This window comes from Lepidochelys kempii, chromosome 1, assembly GCF_965140265.1.
Source record: "Lepidochelys kempii isolate rLepKem1 chromosome 1, rLepKem1.hap2, whole genome shotgun sequence".
Lineage (NCBI taxonomy): Eukaryota > Metazoa > Chordata > Testudines > Cheloniidae > Lepidochelys > Lepidochelys kempii.
Genome location: NC_133256.1, coordinates 44,338,737 through 44,355,993, shown reverse-complemented (window position 1 = coordinate 44,355,993; position 17,257 = coordinate 44,338,737). Strand labels below are relative to the sequence as shown.

At 40.9% G+C, this 17,257-nt stretch overlaps 1 protein-coding gene across 5 annotated transcripts in view; it reads left to right on the top strand.

The window, feature by feature from the left end:
* Positions 1-17,257, top strand: part of LNX2 (ligand of numb-protein X 2) — a 93,817-nt gene that overhangs the window by 33,594 nt on the left and 42,966 nt on the right. For 3 of the 5 annotated variants that reach the window (XM_073340627.1, XM_073340597.1, XM_073340637.1), the window contains exon 2: positions 4,557-4,648. The exons of 1 other annotated variant lie outside the window; for it this stretch is intronic. The gene's annotated coding sequence lies outside the window, so the exon portion shown is untranslated. The remainder of the gene's footprint in view (positions 1-4,556; positions 4,649-17,257) is intronic. One more of the 5 variants, XM_073340607.1, reaches the window with a different exon arrangement.

Below are 17,257 nucleotides of genomic sequence, written 5' to 3'. Positions count from 1 at the left end.
TAATATGCAATATATCTAGTGTTAAAAATACAAAACAGACTTCTGTGAGAGAGACTGAAGCAACAAAAGCAGAGTAATTTTCAGGTGTAAGGCTGGCTTTCCATGCTGAATTCTTCCATTGTGACTAGATGTTATAACACAAATGATACTTAAGATCAAACTGTCCTGAGATATTTTCATCACCTACGCAAAGTTGTGGGAGAATTTTAATATCACTTTTGTGATTAATCTCCTGTTTTAATAATAGGGTTTGTTTTTTTTAAATAAAAAAGGGTGCAGAGAAGGAAAACAGACATTAAATGTTCTTGGACCATTATTTTGTCAGGCCAGGTATAATTGGGTCCTTGATGGACTGGATGGCCTAGTGGTTAATGCACACCCAGCCTTCGGAGCTGTGGTAAGGGAGCCTGGGCCTGCCCCCTCTAAAGGGTTGTGACCATAGGAGTATCAGCAGTGTTTGGCCTCCAAAGGGGCTCTCTGAGCTATCCTCCCTGGTCACTTCCTACTGCCGCTTTCCTCCTTCAGCTTCTGGTCCCGGATAAGGGAAAAAAAGAAAATTAAAAAGAAACCAAACCGTGAGCCCTAACTGGGCTCAGCATACAGTCCTGCTTCTTCAGGAAGGCTTCTCCGGCCCCTTTGTCAGGAGCCTTCACACTATCCTCAGACTCCCTTTCTGTGCTAGGTTGCTCCATTTTCAACCCTGTCTCCAGTTGCAGCATGTTCTGCAGGGGGGAGGGGCTACCTGGGCCCTGCAGCGGGGTGGGACTACCAGGGCCCAGTACTGTCCTTTAACCCTTTCCAGCCCAGTGTGGAGTTTGTATACTCCATCACACTAGGCTTTACGTAATATTGTTAATACAGTGGCTCAGAAATATGCTGTCCATGATTTACAGCTAATATGCATGAGGTATTATGGCACTGTTCTTGCTATCTGTGATACATACATGCTCTTGATGTGTCTTTAAAATGCTGCATATTACATATCATGATGCTATTTCATTACATGTTCATGAGAACTTGTAGGCCAAGTTTCTGCTTGAAGCTAATTTTAGCATCTGATTTATTTTTTGAAAAAAGACATATTAAATACAGATCCTTTAACCATTGGCAGGTGCCACTCTAGTTTAGTGGAACTCTAGCTATTGAGGCTGGACTAGCATCATACAGCGTTATGAGATCAGATGTGTTTACTTGCTTTAAATAAATCAAAGCCTGTGTTACACTCCAGTAGTTACAGAGGGGGCTGGTCCTATTTTAATTACCCACTGGTGTATTCACTTATACCAGCATGCTGACAACCTTTTCCCTTGAAGTTCACTGTCGTCATGTGATATCCTCTTTCTCCATTGGGAACAACAATGTATGTTCTTCTTTTCCTTCATATTGTGCAGGTATGTTTATACTTCTGTCAAAATTCTGAAATGAAAGGGTAAAAATATGTGACTAAAAAAGATTAAGGAAGGGTACTGGCATGCTTTATGTTCACAGGTTTTGCAATACATCCTCTCTGCTGTCTGCCTCTCTGTCTGCAGAGGATTTGTAAGAAATCCTACCTGGGTGTTTCCTATGTTCTGTTCTGCATTTTTGAAGAAATTGTGCTTCAGAGGTTGGACTTACAATTAGATAATCTATGTTAGAACCAGTGATGTGCCTGACAAACAAGAATTACAGGAAATATTTTCAAATGCTGCATGTTTCAAATGCACAAAATATTCAGACAAGATGTAACATCTACACAAATCTGATCTGTCTCAAATTAGCTGTTTTATGCCCTTTTATTTCATTTTGAAAAAATATGTACTTTTGAAGATGCCTTCCTAAATTATTAGGTTCTGCATGTTGTTGTATTTTACAGGATAATCTTGCTGGACAGTTTGGTCAGTAATCTGAATTTAGATTCTAAGAACAGGAGACCGTTTTGGTAATTTTCACAAGATATATTTTTAAGATCAGAGAATTCTAGCCACTCTGGTTTGAAAAATCCAAGTTTCTTTAAAAAAACTGTGTGTGTGTGTGTGTGTATATATATATATATAATATAATTTAGGAAGCCAAAAAGAGATTTCTAGCACCTTGTAGTAAGAAAAGAGTGGGGGACACAGGGAGGGAAGGACGGTAATATGCAATAGGAAACTATGCTTATAATAAGCCATAAGTGAAGGTTAACATACATTCTGGCCCAAAATAAAAAGTCAACTTTCTCCTTTGTCAAGGCTACTTGTTTTATTTATAGATCCATGTGATTTGTATTAGGACTTGGGTAGGGAATTAAGTCTTTAAACATAAGATCGCTTTGGTCTCCTAGGATACATACAGTAATAGCTATATAGTTATCCATAAGGTTTCACGGTAGCCAGCATAGAAATATTGTTAAACTTTAATTTAGTAATTTGAGCTACTTTATGAAGAAAGGTTTTGATTTCATTTGTTTTCTGTCCATTGCAAAATAAATACAAAAATTTGATGTGAAGAATCACCTCCTAAAAACTTCACTCAAAATGATGCACTACTAAATTAAAAAGAAAAGTAAATCAAGACATTTTGAAACAAAGCTGCATTCCTCTATTATTTAGTTTTCTTTTTTTCTAATTCTGTTCATCTTACAGAACTTCCTGCTAGTAAAAATTACCCAATCAATATCTCCTAGCTTTGTATTTTGAAGCAATCATATTTGATATTTTCAAATGGAGATCCTTGCAGAAGATAATACTGTTATTCCTTTTGATGCAAGCAGCCAAAATTTGGAGTTTTATCACAAAACTTTTGTGGGTTATTTCTGTTAAGCAGAGAACTTGATGATGGAGTCAGGTATTTCTTTGATGCAATCCTGTTTTATTTACAAATAAAACAAAGTACTGTTTTCCTGGACAAAGTGGAAATCAAACTGCATACAGTTTCTTTGCTCCCAGTTCCAAACTTCTGTCCAGATAGCACTCTTCTCCAAAGCTCTCTTAGCTTTTTCTCAGGGACATGCTGCAAGTGCTCCTCTGAGGCTTCCTTATTGCCTTCTCTGTCTCATTCTGAGGTAAAAAGAAAAGGAGTACTTGTGGCACCCTAGAGACTAACCAATTTATTTGAGTATAAGCTTTCGTGAGCTACAGCTCACTTCATCGGCTGCTACTCTGAAACCTGTCATTCTGAGGTGTTTCTGGTGCTTCTGTGTCACACACACCTGTGATCCAATCAATCCCTTGCCCCTGCGTTTATCAGACCTGTGGGAAACCCCTTGGCCCCTGCAACTGCCCAGGCTTGCGTTCAGTCTAGTCCTTGTTCAATGGTTTTCCATTGTTTTAACTATCACTAAACTAAGGAGCATTTTGACATGGAAGAAACTACAGAAAAATAAAATGGCCAAGAGTGTGTCTGGGAGCTTTACAATTAGCATCATTTGTTTATTAAACTTAATGTGATGCAACAATAATCGTATTAATAATTCATGTGGAACAATACTTTATAGTGAAATCATCACATTTATGGTCTCCAAAAGATAGCCCAAGTGAAATGTATTTGAGCCATCATGTTAATTCTCTATCCTGTTGCCTTTTCCATACAAAACTCCCATTTGAAGTCCAGGAGTCCCAACACAGAAAAACTATGAGATCAGGCCTTGAACTGTAACAATCTCACAGATCATATCATACTCAAATTAAGAATGAAAAAAATACTGACTCTATTAATTAGTCTACATGAGAAAGTTGCACTTGTTTAACTTAGATCATTTTTAAAAAAAGCTTTAGTGAAACCAATGCAAAATCGTGTATAGACAATTATATTTTAATAATGCTTTATTTCCTTTTATCTTAAGTCAGAAAGGAATTGACTTAAGCTAAACTGAGATGAAATTCTTCAAAACAAGTGTCTACACAGGATTTTGCAGTGGTTTAAAATCACGCCCTTTAGTTAAACTGGTCTGTGTAGACAGCCCGCAAGTCTGTGTGTTTCCGATGTCCTCAGTTTTGAAGCTCCCAAATGGAAGTGGCTTGGCTAGAAGGGGCTTTTTAGTACAGTACGCTATTCTTCTGTTGTAGAGTGTTTCTAGTCTGTAGACAAGACCCAAGATCATTCAACTAAAGTCCTTTTCAGAATCCCTGGATTTTTTTTCCTAACCACAGGTGGAATAAGTTCTGTTCACGCTGCCTTAGCTGAATAGTCATTAGAGAGAGGGCTGGTTCTCTGACCCTTTTTTTTTAATTAAATGTCTTCTAATATACTACAAGTGAGAGTAAGGTATTCTACCACAAAGTGTTCTTAGTTATGTTACTGATTAAATGAAATTGTGTATTCTTGATGGACAAAGGTGGGTTTTACATCTCTAGTTCTTAGATGGTTAATTTTAAAGTGCAATGTTAATTTTTGGTTTCCAGAGCTACTAAAATTCAGGGTTTTTTGTTTTTTACTTTTAAAAGTGTGGCAATCCTTTAAGAACATTTTCCAAAAGGTTAGTGTTATTTCTGCTGAACCTTAACTCTGGGTTAACAAAGTTCGACCTGCAAATTAATTATCATAAAGCTGATGACTGACAGCCTATGAGACTGAAGTTCTCTGTCTCTTCACAGAACAGGAACAGTTTGGGCAGCAGCAATGCAGATTTCCTCATACTGCCTGCCAACATGCCTTAAATCTGACCAGGAAGAGGCCACCTAGAAGGGTGAGAATTGAAAGTAGTTAATTTTCCATAATCAGTTACTATGTGGCTTTTTTTTTTTTTTTTTTTTTGCTAGCGAGGCTGTCATTTGTGGGTGAATTGTGTGGAAAGACTCCACTTGTCCTTTGGGGACTGGAGTGAGACTCATGTCACACAAGGTACTGAGTTTCTGTGAGATGGTGGCAGCCCTGAGTCACTACCAGATCTGGATTTTTGAAAAAGTAATCTACCGCTGAAAAGCTCCATTCCCATTTCTAATCTGCACTGCATTCACACTGAGATCTTGATAGACATGCAAAATATTACTTTGTGTAGGTATCTTATTTGTTACAAAAAGATTTTGGAACATTTAGCTTGGGATGGGGAGAAAATTCTATAGACTTTAGAAAGAAGTATGAGTTAGAATTTTATCTTTATGCCAACCTACCCTGTCAAGAAAAGTTTGAATTTCCAACCCTGTGTGTCTTACGTGCACATAGGCAGGTTATTTCCAATGATAGAATGTAATTTCTTAAAGAACTGCTTTCAGAAGTATTGCATCCTGTAGTACCATGCTTCAAGACCATAATCATGAGTACCCAAAGTAGGTCTGGAAGTTGTGACATAGCCCTTAGGAACTGGGCAAATAGCATAGGGGGAGTATAGTCCAAAGTATCCTTGTTAGAATCTGCAGTGCCAAATTTAAGAATGCCTAGAAGACTATAGGAGGAAGGAGGAAAGGGCTGACTGCTTCCCCATATTATTGACTGTCTTCACGCATTCTCTCTCTGTCATTGGAGCATTGACCAAGAATTTCAAATATGCATGCATGAAGTTAGGCTTTTTAAATAAGTGGCCTGATTTTTCAAGTGCTGAGGAGCCAGCAGTTCCCAGTGAAGTAAAAGGGAGCTGCAGGGACCTTGGCACTTCTGAAAATCCAGCAGTTTATTTAGGATCTTAAACATGGTTTCAGGCTCCTAACCGTAGGCATCCATTTTTTAACATCTTGGCTTCTGTCTTTTTTGGCTGACATTCAATGTAAATGTTATCATAGCATGATACATCCCTCATTTGCTAACTCTGCAGCTGTAATCCAAATTAGAGCCCCTTGATTTTTCCCAGTTAGATTTTTTTTCCATATTTAGTTGTGGGATGAAGTACTTGTCCATATCTGTTGCGTGCATGAACCAGGGTGGGTGAGGTAATATTTTTTTATTGGACCAACTTCTGCTGGTGAAAGAGACAGGCTTTTGAGCTACACAGAGCTCTTCTTCAGGTTTGGAGAAGAACTCTATGTAGCTGAAAAGCTTGTCTCTCTCACCAACAGAAGTTGGTCCAATAACAGATATTACCTCATCCATCTGGACTCTCTAATATCCTAAGAACCGACACGGCTACAACAACACCACTTTTATGAACCAGTAATTAGGTGAAATTATTTTAGTGTTTTGCATTAGTACTTATTACTCATTTTTGTAATTCACTTTTTTCTCTGGTTTTCCTAAAACTTGTTATGGCTTTTGTACATCTGTATGAAATGAAGTCTGACTACTATTTAATTACAAAGTAGTAATTTTCACTTTCATGCTCATGTTCTATTGTATCTTTAAGTTTTAACCACAAAAAAAGAGCTAGACTTCCAAGAAAAGTGAACAGAGATGTTGCTGGCATGTAGGACTGATTATTCTTTCCTTCTGTGTCCAGTGTTTTGAAAATTGGGCTTTCCTTCCATGTGATCAAGTGGAAACAAGTTATTTAACATCTGGCTCCAGACTGCCATGCAAGTTTAAGAGTAAACCTAGAATGTGTATCAGAATCTGTTCTGTTAAGTTGCTGTATTATGGTAACACTGTACATCTTTGCTCACAGTTACACTTGAACCCTCTACTGCAGTGGTTTTCAAACTGCAGGTCGTGACCCAGTACAAGGTCACGGATTGGAAGGGATTGGGTCACGGCAGCTCTGATCCGCACGGCTGACTGGGCCGTTAAAAGTCCCATCTGCGGTGCTGCCCAGCTAAGGCAGGCTAGTTCCTACCTGTTCTGACACCATGCTGTGCCCCGGAAGCAGCCAGCAGCAGGTCCAGCTACTAGGCGGGAGGGGCCCCATGGGGCTCCATGCACTGCCCCCACCCCAAGCACCGGCTCTGCACTCCCATTGGCTGGGAACCAGCCAATGGGAGCTGGGGGGCTCAGGGCCTGTGGGCGAGAGCTGCGCAGAGCCACTTGCGTGCCTCCACCTAGGAGCTGGACCTGCTGCTGGCCACTTCTGGGGTACAGTGCGGTCACGGTGCCAGGACACGCAGGAAGCCTGCCTTAGCTGCGCCGCTGCCTGGGAGTTGCCTGAGGTAAGCCCACACCCCAACCCCACGCCCCAATCCCCTGCCCCAGCCCTGACCCCCCCCCCAAACCCGGAGCCCCCTCCTGCACTCCAAACCCCTCATCCCTGGCCCCAGCCCAGAGCCCCCCTCCATACCCTGAACCACTCATTGCCAGCCCCACCCCAGAGCCTGCTCCCCCAGCCCAGAGCCCCCCTCCCACACCCTGAACCACTCATTGCCAGCCCCACCCCGCAGCCCTCACCCCTTCATCCCCAGCTCCGTTGGGTCATAGGCATTAACAATTTTCTTCAACTGGGTCACAAGAAAAAAAGTTTGAAAACCACTGCTCTACTGTATTTCAATAACCTCTTGCTGAAATACAGAAATACTTTGTTCCCAAGAACACTCTTGTAGGATACAAGGGATGTACTGTACTGGACAAACTTCCCAGTCCAGTGTATGTACTGTTTAACTTACTACATACCATGGAGAGAACCTTGCTGTTCTGTGGATCCTGATGACCCCAGGATTACTATTTATTTTAATTGCAACCGGCCAAGATGGTGACTGGAATAGGATTTTAAGGGTGTAGAACTAAAAAGCTTTAAGACATAGAATGGATATGGAAATGGATTTAAGAAAAACAGTTTTATCCAACAAATGCTCCTTAAAAGTCTCTCTAATTCCACGGCCATGAAATGTGCTTACAAAGACTGGAGTAAGAAAGTGTATTATGCCCAGTTTTTGACTGATACAAATGCAATGTTATCTTAATTTGTATATTCTTTGTCTCTTTTGGATATATCCACACAGAGATTTAATTTCTGTGTGAATTCTATTCTTAAAATCCTGGATGGGGTAGGGGTGTTTGTGTGTAAATATATATATATATATATATATATATATATATATATATATATATATATATATATATATATATATATATATATATATATATATGTAAAGAGCTGTTTATCTTTCTAAACACAACATTTAATTAAAAGAAAGTTTTATGGGTGTCTCATAATATTCACTAAATGTAGCAAGTTGTGGGGAAGGGATAACTCAGTGGTTTGAGCATTGTCCTGCTAAACCCAGGAGTTGTGAGTTCAATCCTTGAGGGGGCCATTTGGGAGCTGGGGCAAAAATTGGGGATTGGTCCTGCTTTGAGCAGGGGGTTGGACTAGATGACCTCCTGAGGTCCCTTCCAACCCTGGTATTCTATGATTCTAAGTTACTACTGAGTAGATTGGATAGATTTATATCAGATATGTGTTAGACCTTAGTTCCTCCTGTGATGCTGACACATTGGGCAGTCCAGTTCCTTCACTGATTACAGTCGCTTGTTAATTGTAGTAGTTCTTCCCAGGTGATGCCACCGCATTCAATATTCTCTGTCACTGTTTTCTGCCAGTTCTTCCTTGGCCTTGCTCATTTTCTCTGTTCTTTCTCGGGTACCCAGTTCAATGCTTACTTAGCATGTCTCCCATCTTCCATACAGTGTACATGTCCCAACCATCTGAGCCTTCTTTCACAAGTTGCAAGTTATTACTGTATAGATTTGTATCACATAAGTATCTGTTTATTTTAAGTGTTGTATTTTTGTCCTTAGAATTTCTTTTGCATGCAATAAAGATTTTTACTTAAAACTAGGTGGTATAAGAATGTCCAGTTACTCATAACCAGGGCATCCAGTGTTTTCCATGGCATTCTGGATTTAAATTTTGCAGAAAGGTCTGTAGTTTCTGTAGCATACCAACTGCTAAAACCTGTGACATTCTGAAACTTCTGTGGTGCTTTGAAGTGAATGGAAAATCATTCAGAAGAACTAAAAACCAAGGAAAACCAGAGGCTGCATTGTGAATTCCTCATGAGTGGACCCCAGCTCTTGTGCAGAGCCCTGTTGACTTTAGTGAGGCTCTGTGCAGGAGACATCCATCCGGTGCAGGTTTGGGACCTAAAGTGGGGCCAGTCCTGCTCCCATTGAAACCAATGACAAACCTTGCATTGACTTTAGAGGTGCTGGGTTGGGCCATTGTCAGGGGATGTCTTGATACAGATTTCTAATTTATTTTTCCTCTCTTGTCTGTTCATGCACTATTTTACTATATGAACTTGGTTATATTACAGCAACACCCATTTGGTATGTCTTCACTGCAGTTAACTCGCTTGATCTGCACCTGGGTCTGAGCACTTCAGTTGATCTAACTCAGGTGTGACCAACCACCATCTAGAGGTTTGTCTTTATTGCAGTGTTAACTCAGATGTTACCCCAACTTAAATCCCATCCACACATTAAAACCTCATAACTTCAGTGTGTTGGTAGTTTTTAACTTGAGTTGACTGATCCACCAGGGCATGTAGCACAACTCATTAGCTCTAATACAATCACACTGTGCTGCAGACTAGATGGAATAACTCTGCAGTTAATACAGTCATTCTGTGCAACTCAAATGCTAATTTTCAGCTCTTACTTGACGTAGGCTAATTAGAGTATAGATAAGTCTGCCATGAAAACATAAGAAGGTAAATTTATTTTTTAAGAGCTGCCTCCATCCTGGTAATATTTACCGTGCCCTGGGAATAAGTAAATAGTCTCCAGATCTCTGGAGAAGCATTCCTTTGTTATGACTGTAGGCCAGTTTAAGTGCTTGCTAGTGATGGCCTTTAGCCAGTTGATGCAAGTGACTGAAGCTTCAAGTCCCCCAGGATGCCTTTTGTTCCCTTTCTATAACCCCTCACACTTCTCCCTCATAGCATAAAGTGCCTTACGCTTTGCGGTTGGAAGTATTTCCTGCACTTCTCTGAGAATGTTTGGTAACCTATGATATATTGATTCCCCCTGCCTGTTGACGGAGAGCTATGGCCTTCCTTTTCCCTGCCAAGGGCTGAGCCATTTGTAAAAACTATCTCCTTGCTTTATCTCAAGAGTCCATCCTTCACACCAAGAAGAGTGGGCAGAACCAAGAGTTCCCACCTGTCCGGTTTAGATCTCCTTAGAAATTCTCCATTTTAGATAAGTGTTCTTTTACATTTGATCATATATTTTACCCAGTTTCCTTATCCTTTTACTGAGCCAAAGAGCTTGTTACTGAGCATAATCTGCCTCACAAAATAATTTCAACTCCCACTGCCATCCAGACTTTGACTGACTGGCAGAGAAGGGGAAGCCAAAAAGGAGGTAGGTGTCTGTCATGGAAGGTGGTGTAAGTTTGTCTGAAGGGTCAGGTTTCCTGTTTCTGCCTACAGACACCCTAAAAACTCTTACTCTGGAATCTACTTCCACTGGGGGAACTTGCAGGTAGCAATTGATTCTTTCTTTCCCCCCCACCCTCCCTTTATTTTCTGCCTGTTTTGGGTTCACCTCTTGTGGCTGCTGAGACCTTGACCCTCTCTCCAGGGTAGCTCCAAGATAGTTATCTCCTTGGGGATGTCTTCATTTAGACCCTTAGGATACTGATGTGATGGGGGCTTGCTCTCCAATTAAGACACCTCTCAAGCAAGATGAAAAGGGAATATAGCCACACTTCACTTTTTATTTCTTTCACCTGCCTCTGACTTTTAAAAATCTATATAATTTAATCAAATCATGTCTTTTGTATGTTACATTCTGGGTAGCCAGGAGCCCATTATGTTTAATGTAGTTAAAGTTGTTCTGCTTTTCTGTGGAAGCTGTCATTTGGGAACAGGATACATGGGAATGGGCTTTATAGAAGGTTTAGCTTCTTGATTGATGGCTTTCTGCTGTTTTAATCTCTCCAAACAGAAAGGGCAACCCAAATGTGAAAAGCTGTTAGATAGATTGTCTTGTAGAAAATAAATGCATGGATAAGCAACATTTTCACTCTCTGCCTCCCTCTGCAATTCAGTCAATCAGTAGGAAAGAAGCGGTCTGGCTAATTATCCCCTTGCTGTTAATTTCTTGACTGCAGGCATACTAATTTTTTTTTCTCAGACATAAAATCCTACCGCTTACAGTGATGTTAATCAAAGGTTGTGTTGGTGCTTTTCTATACTTTGGAGAAAAGCCATGTTTAGCTGAATTACTTAAGCTTGGGGAAATTGTTTTTTCAACTAAGAGAGCAATCAGGTTATTTAAATTTTGCAGTCTTGTACCAAAAAAAAAAAAAAAAAGCTTTGTTTTTAAAACAAACAATTTTTGGTCTCAGACTTGGTGAACGTATAATCCTGAATCATTTTTTTTCCTTATTAGATGAAATTGAGTCTGTTATTTCAAAAGTAATGTACTTTACTCTTCTTCCTGATAGAACACAGCACAGTGCTGAAGAGAGGGGAAAAAATCACCTACTAGTTTCATCTGTCTGAAGTATAATGGTGACACATCCATAGGTCCCTCTGGTATACACTCTGTGTTTATGGCAAGTTTGTGTGTTATTTTCATGGTATAATAGAAGCCATGGGTAAGGTCTGTAAAGTTCTGCATATTTATTTTGGCATTATGGCATATGATTATTATGGCCACAGAATAGCCAGCTTGGCTTTTGATATCCTGACTATTACACTGTAATGTGGGTTTTGAACCTGGGAGTCATAAGCAAGGGTTCACAACCATTTCCCTTTCTTCCTGGTTAATGGGAGGGAGCTCCCATAATTTTTTTGTGTTGTAGCATGGGGTCTCAATACAGGTATGAAAAAGATAGAAACCCATTGCTCCTTGAATGTTTACGGTCTTAGTTTGAACTCTTACATCCTTGTTTTGATGTGATTTTTTTTAATGTAAAGAATTTTTAAACTCTTGTGGATCCTGAATATATGTCCAACTATGACTACTGGTATGTAGAACATCTCTTGGGGTTCTGTACTTCTCTCTAGTTCTTTATGCATTTTCAGAATATTCTGCCATTATTTAAAGGCTTTGAGATAATATTTCACTGTTATGCAGATGACACCAAAATATATTTGTATTTTATGTCTGATTCTGGTATGCAGGTTTGCTTTGCTTTTTAAGTTGATCTACTGAAATTCAATATTTGACAGCAACAGATGGTCATTGTCTTTAATATAGTTCAGGTCATTCTGCTGTTAATTTGGTCCAAAGCACTAGTGTAAAGTACCTTGGGCCTGCTTTTCTAGAAAACTTTGATATTTTAGACTGAACTTTTACTCTATACAACTACAATATTTTGTTTTGAGTTTTCAATAACAGAGCCTGGATAGAGCATTTGTTTTCTATAAATGGCGTAAAAACTTGTTCATGCTTTAAGTACAAATGTGCTGACTGTTTTTTATTTATAAAGTACTGTATGTTGGCCTTCTTCTTGTTTCTGTACGTATTTTCTCCAGTGTGTCCAGAATGCAGCTATTAGGTTTCTTGTGTGAGTCAAATTTGCTTCTCATATTACCCCTGTGCCAGAATCCCTATATTATGTCCTTGCTCGGCAATGAGTTAGTTTTAAATTTCTAAGAAGTCCTGCATGTGTTAGAACAATTTTGTCTGAGTTTCTTGCTCCCTGCCTCAGTCAGGAGTGGGTGAAGTAGGTTCTGAAAGGGAGGAGAGAGAACACATAATTTTGGTGATTGTCACTAAGTGGGGTTTGGTGTTTTTGCATCAAATAGACAAAGTGTTAAAAAAAATAACTTGGTGTTCCCTGCTTTCACACCATTGTTTATTCTACTGTACATCTTGGTTTCTCTTTTCCTCCAACTTTTTGAGGGTCTCTTGCTCGGTCTAAATTTTCCACATCTAATAAATATATAAATATATGTGTGTGTGTGTGTGTCTTAAATTAAAGATTTATCTTCTTTGATCTCTCCTTTTCTTTGAGTCGGAGACTTATCTGATGTAGTCTCTGTATGTGTTATAAGGAGCTTGGCGTTTCATTGAAGAGTCCTATGAGGTACCAGTCCTCATCTCTCCTGTTTCCATTCAGATTTGTTTGACTAGAGTAAGTCTACTGCAAGCTCCTGAGCCAAAAATGAGTGTTCCCACTAAATGGGTTGTGGAAGGTGGCCACTTGATGATTTTTGCACACTTTGAACAAATACTTCTGGCTAAATATTTGGTCTTTTGTAGTTGCTGCCCGGTTTAATAGGGTTCCTTTCTGGCACCTTCCAAGCTACTTTCATGTAGAGCAGGAGGGGCAAACTTTTTGGCCTGAGGGCAGCATCTGGGTATGGAAATTGTATGGTGGGCCATGAATGCTCATGAAATTGGGGGTTGGGGTGTGGCAGGGGGGTTGAGGTGGGGGGGGTGAGGGCTCCGGCTGGAGGTACAGGCTCTGGTATGGGGCCAGGGATGAAGGGTTTGGGGTGCAGGAGGTAGCTGCGGGCTGGAGATGGAACAGAGGGGTTCAGAGTATGGGAGTGGTCTCCAGGCTGTGAGTCAGGGTATTGGGGTGTGGGAGGGGGTACAAGCTCTGGGCTGGGGGTGCAGGTTCCAGGGTAGAGCCAGAAATGAGGGGTTCAGGGTATGGAAGGGGTTCCAGACTGGGGCAGGGGGTGAGTCATGGGAGGAGGTTGGGGTGCAGACTCTAGGTAGCACTTACCTAAAGCAGCTCCTGGAAGCAGCAGCACGTCCCCCTTCTGGCTCTTACGCAGAGGCGCAGTGCCAGCCAGGCCGCTCTGCACAGTGTCCCATCCACAGGCACCACCCCTGCAGCTCCCATTGGCCACAGTTCCTGGCCAATGGGAGCTGCAGGGCCTGCGGACGGGGCAGCGCGCAGAGCCGCGTGGCTGCCCCTGTGTGTAGGAGCTGGAGGGGGACATGTCGCTGCTTCCAGAAGCCACATGGAGCCACAGCACGCGCGGAGTGGGGCAAGCCCCAGACCCCACTCCCTGGCTAGAGCCCAGAGCAGGGCAAGCCCCTGACCCTGCTCCCCGGCGGGAGCTCGAAGGTCGGATTAAAAGGTCTGACAGGCTGGATGCAGCCCGCGGGCCATAGTTTGCCCACCCCTGATTTAGAGTGTACCTGCTTCTCCTTCCCGTGCATCTTTTCCTTTAGTTGATAGGATCACTACTTGGATCCTATCAGTCTAGACAAGTGGATCACAGAATGTAAAGTTACAATGATATTGCATTGATCCAATTATTCCAGAGTCTTAGCTTTTTATAAGAAAACATACAGCAGGTGTCCTTGCAAGAGACCTCTGTTTAAAGGAGCTGCTGTAATTAAAGCCTGTAGCTCTTTGTTACTATGGAAACGTAGCACACCACAAATATGAAATGCAAGTTTCCGTAGTGTTGACTCTTCCATAATCTGCATTCACCAGATTTAGGTGATCCTTCATTTGTTACCCAGTAAAACTGCCTTCCTGCTGAAGTAGCTAAAAGTACTTTTCCTAGAGATGTGACTTATTTAAAAACCTTAAAACTGAATTCCTGAAGCATAAAAACAAAAGCATTGTCTGCAGTATGTTCCTGAAATTTTCTGAAGTCGATGCACTGTCCAAATGCAGTCTACTATGAGCACAGATTTAATTGTAAAGTATAATTATTATATGGGCATTGTTTTTATGGAAAGTAGATACTTAGAGTAGGTGGAAAAGACAATGTAAATCGATGACAGTAGTTTGAGCCCAGCATTGTTTGGTTCTGGTATAATTCTGGCCATATACAAAACTTACCATTGGGATGTAATTTTATTTGCTTGAATACAAAAGGCCTGCTTATTCTTGTGAACTTAATATTTTAATTTTCCTGGATACGATAGGGCTGAACGTCAGTCTGAAAATGTGCATGTTGGATAAAAAGACCTTTAACAGAAATCTGCCAGGGCTTTGGTCAGCACTTCTGCCTCTCCAGCAAAGTTATTGATTTTTGACTTACCAGACACCTTCCTGTGGCATCATAGCATTTTAATAGTTTATATCCTACAAAAAATTTGACAATGGTTAAGCTGCTGGTGTGCTGAGACCACAACCTATCATGCTGACCAATATTGTCCCATTGTTTCCTTATACTGCCCAGTCACTTTATCTGTATCCATTTGTTGTATATTTTCTTATACTTACTCTTTGGGGGCAGGGACTGTCTTTTTCTTCTGTGATTGTACTGCACCTAGCACAATGGGGTCCTGGGCCATGACTGGGGCTCCTATGCTCCATACAAATAATAATAATTAGTAATAATAAATACCCAAAGTTAGAATTGGGATAAACTTTTAGTATTTTCAGAGTAAAATCTTACAGGATTACTTTAAAATTACTTTTAAAATCTGTTTTCCTGCATATGAATATAATGAAGCCCCAGATATCTGAATCATTAATACAGCCCTTATAAAGCCATCAGAGTATTGTTTCTAGTTCTGCTTCATTTACATGGGTATTTTTACTGTATATTTTCAATAATTAAAACAGAAGCTGTACCTGCTGAGTCGGCTGACAGGCAATGTAGGCAGTGGGAATTGACATGGAGCACTGCTCTTATTCTATAGCACCTATCAAGGTTCCTTCCCCACTCTGAACTCTAGGGTACAGATGTGGGGGCCTCCATGAAAACCTCCTAAGCTTACTTTTACCAGCTTAGGTTAAAACTTCCCCAAGGTACAAACTATTTTACCTTTTGCCCTTGGACTTTCGCTGCCACCACCAAACGTCTGACCAGGTTTATTATTGGGAAAAAGTCGTTTGGAAACGTCTTTCCCCCAAAAATCCTCACCAAAACCTTGCACCCCCCTTCCTGGCAAAGGTTTGATAAAAATCCTCACCAATTTGCATAGGTGACCACAGACCCAAACCCTGGGATCTTAAGAACAATGAAAAAAGCATTCAGTTTCTTACAAGAAGAATTTTAATAGAAGAAAAAGTAAAAAGAATCACCTCTGTAAAATCAGGATGGTAAATACCTTACAGGGTAATTAGATTCAAAACATAGAGAATCCCTCTAGGCAAAACCTTAAGTTACAAAAAGACACAAAGACAGGAATATCCATTCCATTCAGCACAGCTTATTTTCTCAGCCATTTAAAGAAACCCTAATCTAACGCATATCTAGCTAGATTACTTACTAAATTCTAAGACTCCATTCCTGTTCTGTCCCCGGCAAAAGCATCACACAGACAGACCCAGAAGCTTTGTTTCTCCCCCGCTCCAGCTTTGAAAGTATCTTGTCTCCTCATTGGTCATTTTGGTCAGGTGCCAGCGAGATTATCCTAGCTTCTTAACCCTTTCTTTACAGGTGAAAGGGCTTTTCCTCTGGACAGGAGGGATTTTAAAGGTGTTTACCCTTCCCTTTATATTTATGACAGCACCAGATGTTTGTCATGAAAAATATGATGAGATTAAATATGGAAGCGTTTCTGCCATCTCTAATTATCTAGTCATACTATTGCCTACTTGAAACAGCTATCAGAGTCACCAAATTAGTTACTGTATTTACTGGTAAGCATGATATTGGACTGAACATTGCACTGGGAACTAGGTGTGACAGATAATGCAATCCCATGCAATATACGTGTGGACCATATTGTCTTTAGTTTATAAATGATTTGTGTGTCACTGTGGGCCAGGTATTGTATGCAACTCTGGGCGGAGGACTACTGCAGCTTCTCTAGAAATCAAAAACAATGGCAGATGATTAAGATGAATAATTCAGGATTGTAAATATCTCCAGAGAGGTACCACACACTCAGGAGGCTCACATATACTGGTTCAAACTGGGTTTTCCAGAGACGAACAAAGAGAAAGGAGTTTTGATATCAAAAGGCTGTGTTTAAACTGACTCAGGGCCTTCTGTCCAAGGGGGGCCCCAACCCTTGCAGAAGGATTGGAAGGACTTTGGCCTACTGTAGCCCTATAAGACTAATGGTGACCTCTGGTAAGCTTTTAGTGTGCTTTGATTTTTTTTTAAATGTTTTCTCTGTAATGCTTTTACCATAAGAATAAAGGCGTTTGCCTAGAAAGAGCTGTGCAGTAACTTGTAACTGCTGGCAGTACACTGTTCACAGCCCTTGGAGATAAAGCAAAGGACAGGTGCTGGTGTAACACCGACGGACCCCGGTTGTCGGTGAGCAGGATCGAACCTGGGACGCCTGGAGCTAAATGCATGAGCCTCTACTGCATGAGATAAAAGCTATACTTCTGTTAGCTAAGGCTGTAGAGCAGACTCATTAATATCTCTCTAATTGGTCTCAGTGCCCCTAGATGGGACAGAGCACCACACGCAGGAGGTGTGTGGGTGACATTGGTCTTTAGGCAGACCAGCTTGCTGGTGGTATCACAGTGTAAGGCAGGGACCTTTGCAGCCTGTAAAGCCCCCAGTCAAAAGGGAGTGGGACAAGAGTGCCTGCCCAGAGACAGATGATGGCTGGAGACCTGATTGGGCACTCCGGGAGTGGACTCACTGAGTAGGGGGAT